The 13,405-nt window shown below is 50.9% G+C and overlaps 1 protein-coding gene across 2 annotated transcripts in view; it reads right to left on the bottom strand.

Annotated features, from left to right (window-relative positions):
- The window catches only part of LOC116936995 (volume-regulated anion channel subunit LRRC8A-like), a 28,461-nt gene extending 24,952 nt beyond the window's left edge, over positions 1-3,509 (bottom strand). Inside the window, exon 1 of one of the 2 annotated variants that reach the window (XM_076064295.1) lies at positions 3,023-3,509. The gene's annotated coding sequence lies outside the window, so the exon portion shown is untranslated. The remainder of the gene's footprint in view (positions 1-3,022) is intronic. The other variant, XM_076064294.1, reaches the window with a different exon arrangement.
- Between the last annotated feature and the right edge of the window lie 9,896 nt (positions 3,510-13,405).

Below are 13,405 nucleotides of genomic sequence, written 5' to 3'. Positions count from 1 at the left end.
TTAAGGCTATACGGGGGATCTTTCTGTGTCACTGTGTGTGTGTGTCACTGTGTGTGTGTCACTGTGTGTGTGTCACTGTGTGCGTGTGTGTCACTGTGTGTGTGTCACTGTGTGTGTGTCACTGTGTGTGTGTCACTGTGTGTGTGTCACTGTGTGTGTGTTCACTGTGTGTGTGTCACTGTGAGTGTCACTGTGAGTGTCACTGTGTGTGTTTGTCTTTGTCACTGTGTGTGTCACTGCGTGTGTGTTCACTGTGTGTGTGTCACTGTGTGTGTCACTGTGTGTGTGTGTGTCACTGTGTGTGTCACTGTGTGTGTGTCACTGTGTGTGTGTGTCACTGTGTGTGCCACTGTGCGTGTGTCACTGTGTGTGTCACTGTGTGTGTGTCACTGTGTGTGTGTCACTGTGTGTGTGTCACTGTGTGTGTGTCACTGTGTGTGTGTGTGTCACTGTGTGCGTGTCACTGTTGTGGTGATGGCGATGGGGGCTGTGGTGGTGGTTGTGGTGTTCGTGGTGGCGGTGGCGACGGTGGTGGTGGCTGTGATAGGTGGTGGTTGTGGTGGCTGTGATGGTGGTGGCAGCGGCTGTGGTGGTTGTGGTGATGGTGGTGGTGGCAGTGTTGGTGGAGGCAGTGATAAGAGGGGTTTTGTGATCACGCTACAACGCTGACCTTTCCCCTCCATCCGCGATGCCAGGTCAGACTCACACAGAGACCCATAGACTCACACAGAGACCCATAGACTCACACAGAGACCCATAGACTCACACAGAGACCCATAGACTCACAGAGACCCGTAAACTCACACAGAGACCCACAGACTCACACAGAGATCCATAGACTCACACAGAGACCCATAGACTCACACAGAGACCCATAGACTCACAGAGACCCGTAAACTCACACAGAGACCCACAGACTCACACAGAGATCCATAGACTCACACAGAGACCCGTAAACTCACACAGAGACCCTTAGACTCACATAGAGTCCCATAGACTCAAACAGAGACCATAGACTCACATAGAGACCTGTAGACTCACACAGAGGCCCACAGACTCACACAGAGATCCATAGACTCACATAGAGACCCGTAGACTCACACAGAAATCCATAGACTCACACAGAGACCTGTAGACTCACAATGATACCCGTAGACTCACACAGAGACCCGCAGAGTCACACAGAGACCCATAGACTCACACAGAGACCCACAGACTCACACAGAGACCCATAGTCTCACACAGAGACCCGTAAACTCACACAGAGACCCACAGACTCACACAGAGACCCACAGACTCACACAGAGACCCTTAGACTCACACAGAGACCCACAGACTCACACAGAGACCCATAGACTCACACAGAGACCCACAGCCTCACACAGAGACCTGTAGACTCACACAGAAATCCATAGACTCACACAGAGACCTGTAGACTCACACAGAGACCCGTAGACTCACACAGAGACCCACAGACTCACACAGAGACCCTTAGACTCACACAGAGACCCACAGACTCACACAGAGACCCGTAGACTCACATAGAGTCCCATAGACTCAAACAGAGACCATAGACTCACATAGAGACCTGTAGACTCACACAGAGGCCCACAGACTCACACAGAGATCCATAGACTTACACAGAGACCCGTAGACTCACACAGAGACCCACAGACTCACACAGAGACCCATAGACTCACACAGAGACCTGTAGACTCACAATGAGACCCGTAGACTCACACAGAGGCCCTTAGACACACACAGAGACCCATAGACTCACACAGAGATCCATAGACTCACACAGAGACCCATAGACTCACACAGAGACCCTTAGACTCACACAGAGACCCACAGACTCACACAGAGACCCACAGACTCACACAGAGACCCGTAGACTCACATAGAGTCCCATAGACTTAAACAGTGACCCGTAGACTCACACAGAGACCTGTAGACTCACACAGAGGCCCATAGACTCACACAGAGATCCATAGACTCACATAGAGACCCGTAGACTCACACTGAGACCCGTAGACTCACACAGAGGCCCATAGAATCACACAGAGATCCATAGACTCACACAGAGACCCACAGACTCACACAGAGTCCCTTAGACTCACACAGAGACCCGTAGACTCACACAGAGACCCGTAGACTCACACAGAGACCCACAGACACCCACAGAGACCCACAGACTCACACAGAGACCCACAGACTCACACAGAGACCCACAGTCTCACACAGAGACCCACAGACTCACACAGAGACCCACAGACTCACACAGAGACTCACAGACTCACACAGAGACCCATAGACTCACACAGAGACCCACAGACTCACACAGAGACCCATAGACTCACACAGAGACCCACAGACTCACACAGAGACCCACAGACTCACACAGAGACCCGTAGACTCACACAGAGACCCACAGACTCACACAGAGACCCGTAAACTCACACAGAGACCCACAGACTCACACAGAGACCCATAGACCCACAGACTCACACAGAGACCCGTAGACTCACACAGAGACCCCAGACTCACACAGAGACCCACAGACTCACACAGAGACCCGTAGACTCACACAGAGACCCACAGACTCACACAGAGACCCGTAGACTTACACAGAGACCCGTAGACTCACACAGAGACCCACAGACTCACACAGAGACCCACAGACTCACACAGAGACCCACAGACTCACACAGAGACCCACAGAACCACACAGAGACCCACAGAACCACACAGAGACCCACATAACCACACAGAGACCCACAGAACCACACAGAGACCCACATACCCACACAGAGACCCACAGACTCACACTGAACACTGTAACACAATGACTGGACTACAGTCTTAAGAAATCCGAGACATCACCGATCCGTTCCACAACAAAGACCGCTCCAAACAATGCCGGACACATTTAAATAACAACAGCAGCAGCAACAAATAGCAACAGTCAATTAATCAAATTTTAAAAACTAAAAACATTTGTTCAAGAACGAACACAACCAACCCGAAAGTCGACGAGCGCCTCCTCCTCCTCCACCTGGCCGGCGGCCTAGCGCAGGCTTCCCGCACGAAGCGCTAGGCGAGCCGGGTCGTACCGGCAAAAAAAATGTTTTTTTTTCAATTTTGTTTATCCGCCAAATAAAACAAACAAACAAACATTGCTATCCCTCCCTAACCCCTTTCGTAAGTGTATTAAGATATAATAATAATCATCGTCTTGGCCTAAACGGCTGAACGTCACCACCGGCTGAGGCAAATACGGAGCGGTCGTATAACGTGGCCGACTTACGTAACTTAAAATGTGTCGTTATTTGAGGTAAACATAATTTTTTTAAATTTTATTTACAAAAAAAAGAAATATGTTCAAATACTACATACAAACTAGGTTTATCGTCGTTAGTTGACACGGGGAGGCGCTGTTTCGTGATTGCAAAAAAAACAAATCCCCTAATCGGATATCGAAAAAGGATCGATAGGTGACCCAGATACTCAGTCACTCGCTCACGCAGTCACTCAGTCAGTCACTCGTTCACTCAGTCACTCACTCAGTCACTCAGTCACTCGCTCACTCAGTCAGTCACTCAGTCAGTCACTCGTTCACTCAGTCACTCAATCACTCACTCACTCAGTCAGTCAGTCACTCAGTCACTCGCTCATTCAGTTACTCGCTCACTCAGTCACTCAGTCAGTCACTCAGTCAGTCACTCGTTCACTCAGTCACTCGATCACTCACTCAGTCAGTCATTCAGTCACTCGCTCACTCACTCAGTCAATTGCTCGTTAAATCACTCGATCACTCAATCACTCGAACACTCAGTCACTCACTCACTCGCTCAGTCACTCGCTCGCTCAATCACTCAGTCACTTATTCAGTCAGACACTCGCTCAATCACTCACTCAGTCAGTCAAAGAGTCACTCAGTCAGTCACTCAGTCAGTCACTCAGTCACCCGTCCGCTCAATCACTCAGTCAGTCACTCAGTCAGTCACTGCAGTCACTCGCCCACTCAGTCACTCGCTCACTCAGTCACTCGCTCACTCACTCAGTCACTCACTCAGTCAGTCAAAGAGTCACTCAGTCAGTCACTCAGTCAGTCACTCAGTCACCCGCCCGCTCAATCACTCAGTCAGTCACTCAGTCAGTCACAGCAGTCACTCGTTCACTCAGTCACTCGCTCACTCACTCAGTCACTCACTCAGTCACTCGCTCGCGCAATCACTCAGTCACTCGCTCACTCAGTCACTCAGTCACTCGCTCAATCAGTCACTCAGTCACTCACTCAGTCACTCGTTCACTCGCTCGCTCAATCACTCAGTCACTCAGTCACTCACTCACTCGCTCACTCAGTCACTCACTCAGTCACTCGCTCGCTCAATCACTCAGTCAGTCACTCAGTCAGTCACTCAGTCACTCGCTAACTCAGTCACTTCAGTCACTCCAGTCACTGCAGTCACTCAGTCACTCGTTCACTCAGTCACTCGATCACTCACTCACTCAGTCAGTCACTCAGTCAGTCACTCGTTCACTCAGTCACTCGATCACTCACTCAGTCAGTCAGTCAGTCACTCAGTCACTCGCTCACTCACTCAGTCAATTGCTCGCTCAATCACTCGATCACTCAATCACTCGATCACTCAGTCACTCACTCACTCAGTCACTCGCTCAGTCACTCGCTCACTCAGTCACTCAGTCACTCGCTCACTCAGCCACTCAGTCACTCGCTCACTCAGTGACTCACTCACTCAGTCACTCGCTCACTCGCTCACTCAATCACTCACTCACTCAGTCACTCAGTCACTCGCTCACTCAGTGACTCGCTCACTCAGTCACTCGCTCACTCAGTCACTCAGTCACTCGTTCACTCAGTCACTCGCTCACTCAGTCACTCGCTCACTTAGTCACTCCAATCACTCAGTCACTCGCTCACTCAGTCACTCGCTCGCTCAATCACTCAGTCACTCACTCAGTCAGTCAGTCACTCAGTCGGTCACTCGCTCAATCACTCACTCAGTCATTCGCTCACACAGTCACTCAGTCACTCGCTCACTCAGTCAGTCTCTCAGTCAGTCACTCAGTCAGTCACTCAGTCACTCACTCACTCAGTCACTCGCTCACTCAGTCAGTCACTCAGTCACTCGCTCAGTCAGTCACTCAGTCAGTCACTCAGTCACCCGCTCACTCAGTCACTCACTCAGTCAGTCACAGAGTCACTCAGTCAGTCACTCAGTCACTCGCTCACTCAGTCACTCACTCAGTCAGTCAAAGAGTCACTCAGTCAGTCACTCAGTCACCCGCTCGCTCAATCACTCAGTCAGTCACTCAGTCAGTCACTGCAGTCACTCGCTCACTCAGTCACTCGCTCACTCAGTCACTCGCTCACTCACTCAGTCACTCGCTCGCTCAATCACTCAGTCACTAGCTCAATCAGTCACTCAGTCACTCACTCAGTCACTCAGTCACTCAGTCACTCGTTCACTCAGTCACTTGCTCACTCAATCAGTCACTCAGTCAGTCACTCAGTCACTCGCTCACTCAGTCACTCGCTCACTCAGTCAGTCACTCAGTCACTCACTCAGTCACTCGCTCAGTCACTCAGTCAGTCACTCAGTCACTCGCTCGCTCAATCACTCAGTCACTCAGTCAGTCACTCAGTCACTCAGTCACTCGCTCACTCAGTCACTCACTCAGTCACTCGCTTGCTCAATCACTCAGTCAGTCACTCAGTCAGTCACTCAGTCACTCGCTAACTCAGTCACTTCAGTCACTCCAGTCACTCAGTCACTCGCTCACTCAGTCACTCGCCCACTCGCTCACTCAGTCACTCGCTCACGCAGTCACTCGCTCAGTCAGTCACTCAGTTACTCGCTCACTCAGTCACTCAGTCACTCGCTCACTCACTCACTCAGTCACTCGTTCACTCAGTCACTCAGTCACTCGCTCACTTAGTCACTCCAGTCACTCAGTCACTCGCTCAATCAGTCACTTCAGTCACTCGCTCACTCAGTCACTCCAGTCACTTAGTCACTCGCTCACTCAGTCACTCGCTCACTCACTCACTCAGTCACTCAGTCACTCGCTCACTTAGTCATTCGCTCACTCGCTTACTCAGTCACTCGTTCACTCAGTCACTCAGTCACTTCAGTCACTCGCTCACTCAGTCACTTCAGTCACTCAGTCACTCGCTCACTCAGTCACTCGCTCAGTCAGTCATTCAGTCACTTGCTCACTCAGTCACTCGCTCACTCAGTCACTCAGTCACTCGCTCACTCAGTCACTCGCTCAGTCACTCAGTCAGTCACTCAGTCACTCGCTCGCTCACTCAGTCAATTGCTCGCTCAATCACTCGATCACTCAATCACTCGATCACTCAGTCACTCACTCACTCAGTCACTCGCTCAGTCACTCGCTCACTCAGTCACTCAGTCACTCGCTCACTCAGCCACTCAGTCACTCGCTCACTCAGTGACTCACTCACTCAGTCACTCGCTCACTCGCTCACTCAGTCACTCACTCACTCAGTCACTCGCTCACTCAGTGACTCGCTCACTCAGTCACTCGCTCACTCAGTCACTCAGTCACTCGTTCACTCAGTCACTCGCTCACTCAGTCACTCGCTCACTTAGTCACTCCAATCACTCAGTCACTCGCTCATTCAGTCACTCGCTCGCTCAATCACTCAGTCACTCACTCAGTCAGTCACTCAGTCAGTCACTCGCTCAATCACTCACTCAGTCATTCGCTCACACAGTCACTCAGTCACTCGCTCACTCAGTCAGTCTCTCAGTCAGTCACTCAGTCAGTCACTCAGTCACTCACTCACTCAGTCACTCACTCAGTCACTCGCTCACTCAGTCAGTCACTCAGTCACTCGCTCAGTCAGTCACTCAGTCAGTCACTCAGTCACCCGCTCACTCAGTCACTCACTCAGTCAGTCACTCAGTCACTCGCTCACTCAGTCACTCACTCAGTCAGTCAAAGAGTCACTCAGTCAGTCACTCGCTCGCTCAATCACTCAGTCACTCGCTCACTCAGTCACTCAGTCACTCGTTCAATCAGTCACTCAGTCACTCACTCAGTCACTCAGTCACTCGTTCACTCAGTCACTCGCTCACTCAGTCAGTCACTCAGTCACTCGCTCAGTCAGTCACTCAGTCAGTCACTCAGTCACCCGCTCACTCAGTCACTCACTCAGTCAGTCACTGCAGTCACTCGCTCACTCAGTCACTCGCTCATTCAGTCACTCGCTCACTCACTCAGTCACTCGCTCGCTCAATCACTCAGTCACTCGCTCACTCAGTCACTCAGTCACTCGCTCAATCAGTCACTCAGTCACTCACTCAGTCACTCAGTCACTCGTTCACTCAGTCACTCGCTCACTCAATCAGTCACTCAGTCAGTCACTCAGTCACTCGCTCACTCAGTCACTCGCTCACTCAGTCAGTCACTCAGTCACTCACTCAGTCACTCGCTCAGTCACTCAGTCAGTCACTCAGTCACTCGCTCGCTCAATCACTCAGTCACTCAGTCAGTCACTCAGTCACTCACTCACTCGCTCACTCAGTCACTCAGTCAGTCACTCAGTCACTCGCTAACTCAGTCACTTCAGTCACTCCAGTCACTCGGTCACTCGCTCACTCAGTCACTCGCCCACTCGCTCACTCAGTCACTCGCTCACTCAGTCACTCGCTCACTCAGTCACTCGCTCAGTCAGTCACTCAGTTACTCGCTCACTCAGTCACTCAGTCACTCGCTCACTCACTCACTCAGTCACTCGTTCACTCAGTCACTCAGTCACTCGCTCACTTAGTCACTCCAGTCACTCAGTCACTCGCTCAATCAGTCACTTCAGTCACTCGCTCACTCAGTCACTCCAGTCACTTAGTCACTCGCTCACTCAGTCACTCGCTCACTCACTCACTCAGTCACTCAGTCACTCGCTCACTTAGTCATTCGCTCACTCAGTCACTCGTTCACTCAGTCACTCAGTCACTTCAGTCACTCGCTCACTCAGTCACTTCAGTCACTCAGTCACTCGCTTACTCAGTCACTCGCTCAGTCAGTCATTCAGTCACTTGCTCACTCAGTCACTCGCTCACTCAGTCACTCAGTCACTCGCTCACTCAGTCACTCGCTCACTCAGTCATTCCAGTCACTTCGTTCACTCAGTCACTCGCTCAATCAGTCACTTCAGTCACTCGCTCACTCAGTCACTCGCTCACTCAGTCACTCCAGTCACTTAGTCACTCGCTCACTCAGTCACTCGCTCACTCAGTCACTCAGTCACTCGCTCACTCAATCACTCGCTCACTCAGTCACTCGTTCACTCAGTCACTCAGTCACGCGCTCACTCAGTCACTCCAGTCACTCGCTCACTCAGTCACTCGCTCACTCAGTCACTCGCTCACTCGCTCACTCAGTCACTCGCTCACTCAGTCACTCCAGTCACTTGCTCACTCAGTCACTCAGTCACTCGCTCACTCAGTCACTCGCTCACTTAGTCACTCAGTCACTCGCTCACTCGCTCACTCGATCATTCAGTCACTCGTTCACTCAGTCACTCAGTCACTTCAGTCACTCGCTCACTCAGTCACTCGCTCACTCAGTCACTCGCTCACTCAGTCACTCAGTCACTCGCTCACTCAGTCACTCAGTCACTCGCTCACTCAGTGACTCGCTCACTCAGTCACTCGCTCACTCGCTCACTCAGTCACTCAGTCAATCGCTCACTCAGTCACTCGCTCACTTAGTCACTCCACTCACTCAGTCACTCGCTCACTCAGTCACTCGCTCACTCAGTTACTTCAGTCACTCGCTCACTCAGTCACTCGCTCACTCAGTCACTTCAGTCACTCGCTAGTTGACACGGGGAGGCGCTGTTTCGTGCTTGCAAAAAAACCAAATCACCAAATCGAATATCGAAAAAGGATCGATAGGTGACCCAGATACTCAGTCACTCGCTCACTCAGTCACTCACTCAGTCAGTCACTCAGTCAGTCACTCGCTCAATCACTCAATCAGTCACTCGCTCACTCAGTCATTCAGTCATTCAGTCACTCGCTCACTCAGTCAGTCACTCAGTCACTCACTCACTCAGTCACTCGCTCAGTCACTCGCTCACTCACTCACACACTCATTCACTCACTCACACTCATTCACTCACTCACCCACTCACTCGCACACACACTCACCCACCCACTCACCCACCCACTCACTCACACTCACTCACTCACCCACTCACTCACTCACCCACCCACTCACACTCACTCACTCACCCAACCACTCACTTACTTACCCACTCACCCACTCACTCATACACACTCACACACTCACTCACCTACTCACTCACCCACACACTCGCCCACCAAATCACCCACCCACTCACTCACTTACTCATTCGCTCACTCGCTCACTCACTCACCCACCATCAGTCACTCAGTCACTCGCTCACTCAGCCACTCAGTCACTCGCTGACTCAGTGACTCACTCACTCAGTCACTCGCTCACTCGCTCACTCAGTCACTCACTCACTCAGTCACTCAGTCACTCGCTCACTCAGTGACTCGCTCACTCAGTCACTCGCTCACTCAGTCACTCAGTCACTCATTCACTCACTTGCTCACTCAGACACTCGCTCACTTAGTCACTCCAATCACTCAGTCACTCGCTCACTCAGTCACTCGCTCACTCAGTCACTTCAGTCACTCGCTCACTGGGGGTGCCCCTAGGCTAAACCACACAGCAGCACAGGGACAGCTGCCACTGGGGGTGCCCCTAGGCTAGACCACGCGGCAGTACAGGGACAGCTGCTACTGGGGGTGCCGTTAGGCTGTAGCGAGTCTGTGGGTCTCTGTATGATCAGTCTGCGGGTCTCTGTGTGAGTCTGTGGGTCTCTGTGTGAGTCTATGGGTCTCTGCGTGAGTCTATGGGTCTCTGTGTGATGAGTCTATGGGTCTCTGTGTGATGAGTCTGTGGGTCTCTGTGTTATGAGTCTATGGGTCTCTGTGTGATGAGTCTATGGGTCTCTGTGTGACGAGTCTGTGGGTCTCTGTGTGATGAGTCTATGGTTCTCTGTGTGATGAGTCTGTGGGTCTCTATGTGATGAGTCTATGGGTTTCTGTGTGGTGAGTCTGTAGGTCTCTGTGTGATGAGTATGTGGGTCTCTGTGTGATGAGTCTATGGGTCTCTGTGTAATGAGTCTATGGGTCTCTGTGTGATGAATCTGTGGGTATCTGTGTAATGAGTCTACGGGTCTCTATGTGATGAGTCTATGGGTCTCTGTGTGATGAGTCTGTAGGTCTCTGTGTGATGAGTCTACGGGTCTCTATGTGATGGGTCTATGGGTCTCTGCGTGGTGAGTCTATGGGTGTCTGTGTGATGAGTCTATGGGTCTCTGTGTAATGAGTCTATGGGTCTCGTGTGATGAATCTGTGGGTCTCTGTGTAATGAGTCTACGGGTCTCTATGTGATGGGTCTATGGGTCTCTGTGTGGTGAGTCTATGCGTCTCTGTGTGATGAGTCTGTGGGTCCCTATGTGATGAGTCTGTGGGTCTCTGTGTGATGAGTCTATGGGTCTCTGAGTGATGAGTCTATGGGTCTCTGTGTGATCAGTCTATGGGTCTCTGTGTAATGAGTCTATGGGTCTCTGTGTGATGAATCTGTGGGTCTCTGTGTAATGAGTCTACGGGTCTCTATGTGATGAGTCTATGGGTTTCTGTGTGGTGAGTCTGTGGGTCTCTGTATGATGAGTCTATGGGTCTCTGTGTGACGAGTCTGTGGGTCTGTGTGCGGTGAGTCTATGGGTCTCTGTGCGAAGAGTCTACGGGTCTCTGTGTGATGAGTCTGTGGGTCTCTATGTGATGAGTCTATGGGTCTCTGTGGGATGAGTCCGTGGGTCTCTGAGTGATGAGTCTATGGGTCTCTGTGTGATGAGTCTGTGGGTCTCTGTGGGATGAGTGTGTGGGTCTCTGTGTGATGAGTCTATGGGTCTCTGTGTAATGAGTCTATGGGTCTCTGTGTGATGAATCTGTGGGTCTCTGTGTAATGAGTCTACGGGTCTCTGTGTGATGAGTCTATGGGTCTCTATGTGATGAGTCTCCGGGTCTCTGTGGGATGCGTCTGTGGGTCTGTGTGTGATGAGTCTACGGGTCTCTATGTGATGAGTCTATAGGTCTCTGTGTGATGAGTTTACGGGTCTCTATGTGATGAGTCTATGGGTCTCTGTGTGGTGAGTCTATGCGTCTCTGTGTGATGAGTCTATGGGTCTCTATGTGATGAGTCTCCGGGTCTCTGTGGGATGCGTCTGTGGGTCTGTGTGTGATGAGTCTACGGGTCTCTATGTGATGAGTCTATAGGTCTCTGTGTGATGAGTTTACGGGTCTCTATGTGATGAGTCTATGGGTCTCTGTATGATGAGTCTATGGGTCTCTGTGTGGTGAGTCTAAGGGTCTCTGAGTGATGAGTCTGTGGGTCTCTGTGTGATCAGTCTATGGGTCTCTGTGTAATGAGTCTATGGGTCTCTGTGTGATGAATCTGTGGGTCTCTGTGTAATGAGTCTATGGGTCTCTGTGTGATGAATCTGTGGGTCTCTGTGTAATGAGTCTACGGGTCCCTATGTGATGGGTCTATGGGTCTCTGTGTGGTGAGTCTATGTGTCTCTGTGTGATGAGTCTGTAGGTCTCTGTGTGATGAGTCTATGGGTCTCTGTGTGATGAGTCTATGGGTCTCTGTGTGATGAGTCTATGGGTCTCTGTGTGATGAGTCTATGGGTCTCTGTGTAATGAGTCTATGGGTCTCTGTGTGATGAATCTGTGGGTATCTGTGTGATGAGTCTATGGGTCTCTGTGTGATGAGTCTATGGGTCTCTGTATGATGAGTCTATGGGTCTCTGTGTGGTGAGTCTAAGGGTCTGTGTGTGACGAGTCTGTGGGTCTCTGTGCGGTGAGTCTATGGGTCCCTGTGGGATGAGTCCGTGGGTCTCTGAGTGATGAGTCTATGGGTCTCTGTGTGATGAGTCTGTGGGTCTCTGTGTGATGAGTCTGTGGGTCTCTGTGTGATGAGTCTGTGGGTCCCTATGTGATGAGTCTGTGGGTCTCTGTGATGAGTCTATGGGTCTCTGTTTAATGAGTCTATGGGTCTCTGTGTGATGAATCTGTGGGTCTCTGTGGAATGAGTCTACGGGTCTCTATGTGATGAGTCTATGGGTCTCTGTGTGATGAATCTGTGGGTCTCTGTGTAATGAGTCTACGGGTCTCTATGTGATGGGTCTATGGGTCTCTGTGTGGTGAGTCTATGCGTCTCTGTTTGATAAGTCTGTGGGTCTCTGTGTGATGAGTCTATAGGGCTCTGTGTGATGAGTCTATGGGTCTCTATGTGATGAGTCTATGGGTCTCTGTGTGATGAGTTTACGGGTCTCTATGTGATGAGTCTGTAGATCTCTGTGTGATGAGTCTCTGGGTCTCTGAGTGATAAGTCTATGGGTCTCTGTGTGGTGAGTCTATGGGTCTCTGAGTGATGAGTCCATGGGTCTCTATGTGATGGGTCTATGGGTCTCTGTGTGATGCGTCTGTGGGTATCTGTGTGATGAGTCTACGGGTCTCTGTGTGATGAGTCTACGGGTCTCTGAGTGATGAGTCTACGGGTCTCTGAGTGATGAGTCTATGGGTCTCTGAGTGATGAGTCTATGGGTCTCTGTGTGGTGACTCTATGGGTCTCTGTGTGATGAGTCTATGGGTCTCTGTGTGATGAGTCTATGGGTCTTTGTGTGATGAATCTATGGGTCTCTGTGTAATGAGTCTATGGGTCTCTGTGTGATGAATCTGTGGGTATCTGTGTAATGAGTCTACGGGTCTCTATGTGATGGGTCTATGGGTCTCTGTGTGGTGAGTCTATGGGTCTCTGTGTGATGAGTCTATGGGTCTCTGTGTGATGAGTCTATAGGGCTCTGTGTGATGAGTCTATGGGTCTCTATGTGATGAGTCTCCGGGTCTCTGTGGGATGCGTCTGTGGGTCTGTGTGTGATGAGTCTACGGGTCTCTATGTGATGAGTCTATAGGTCTCTGTGTGATGAGTTTACGGGTCTCTATGTGATGAGTCTGTAGGTCTATGTGTGATGAGTCTATGGGTCTCTGTGTGATGAGTCTATGGATCTCTGTGTGATGAGTCTATGGGTCTCTGTATGATGAGTCTATGGGTCTCTGTCTGGTGAGTCTATGGGTCTCTGAGTGATGAGTCTATGGGTCTCTGTGTGATGAGTCTATGGGTCTCTGTGTGACGAGTCTGTGGGTCTCTGTATGATGAGTCTATGGGTCTCTGTATGGTGAGTCTATGGGTCTCTGAGTGATGAGTCTATGGGTCTCTGTGTGATTAGTCTGTGGGTCTCTGTGTGATG

Source organism: Petromyzon marinus, unplaced genomic scaffold (genome assembly GCF_048934315.1).
Source record: "Petromyzon marinus isolate PM22_M1 ecotype Great Lakes invasive population unplaced genomic scaffold, UKy_Petmar_22M1.pri1.0 PM_Scaffold_372, whole genome shotgun sequence".
Classification (NCBI taxonomy): Eukaryota; Metazoa; Chordata; class Hyperoartia; order Petromyzontiformes; family Petromyzontidae; genus Petromyzon; species Petromyzon marinus.
The sequence above is the reverse complement of the archived record's forward strand: the minus strand, read 5'-3'. Positions and strand labels throughout refer to the sequence as shown.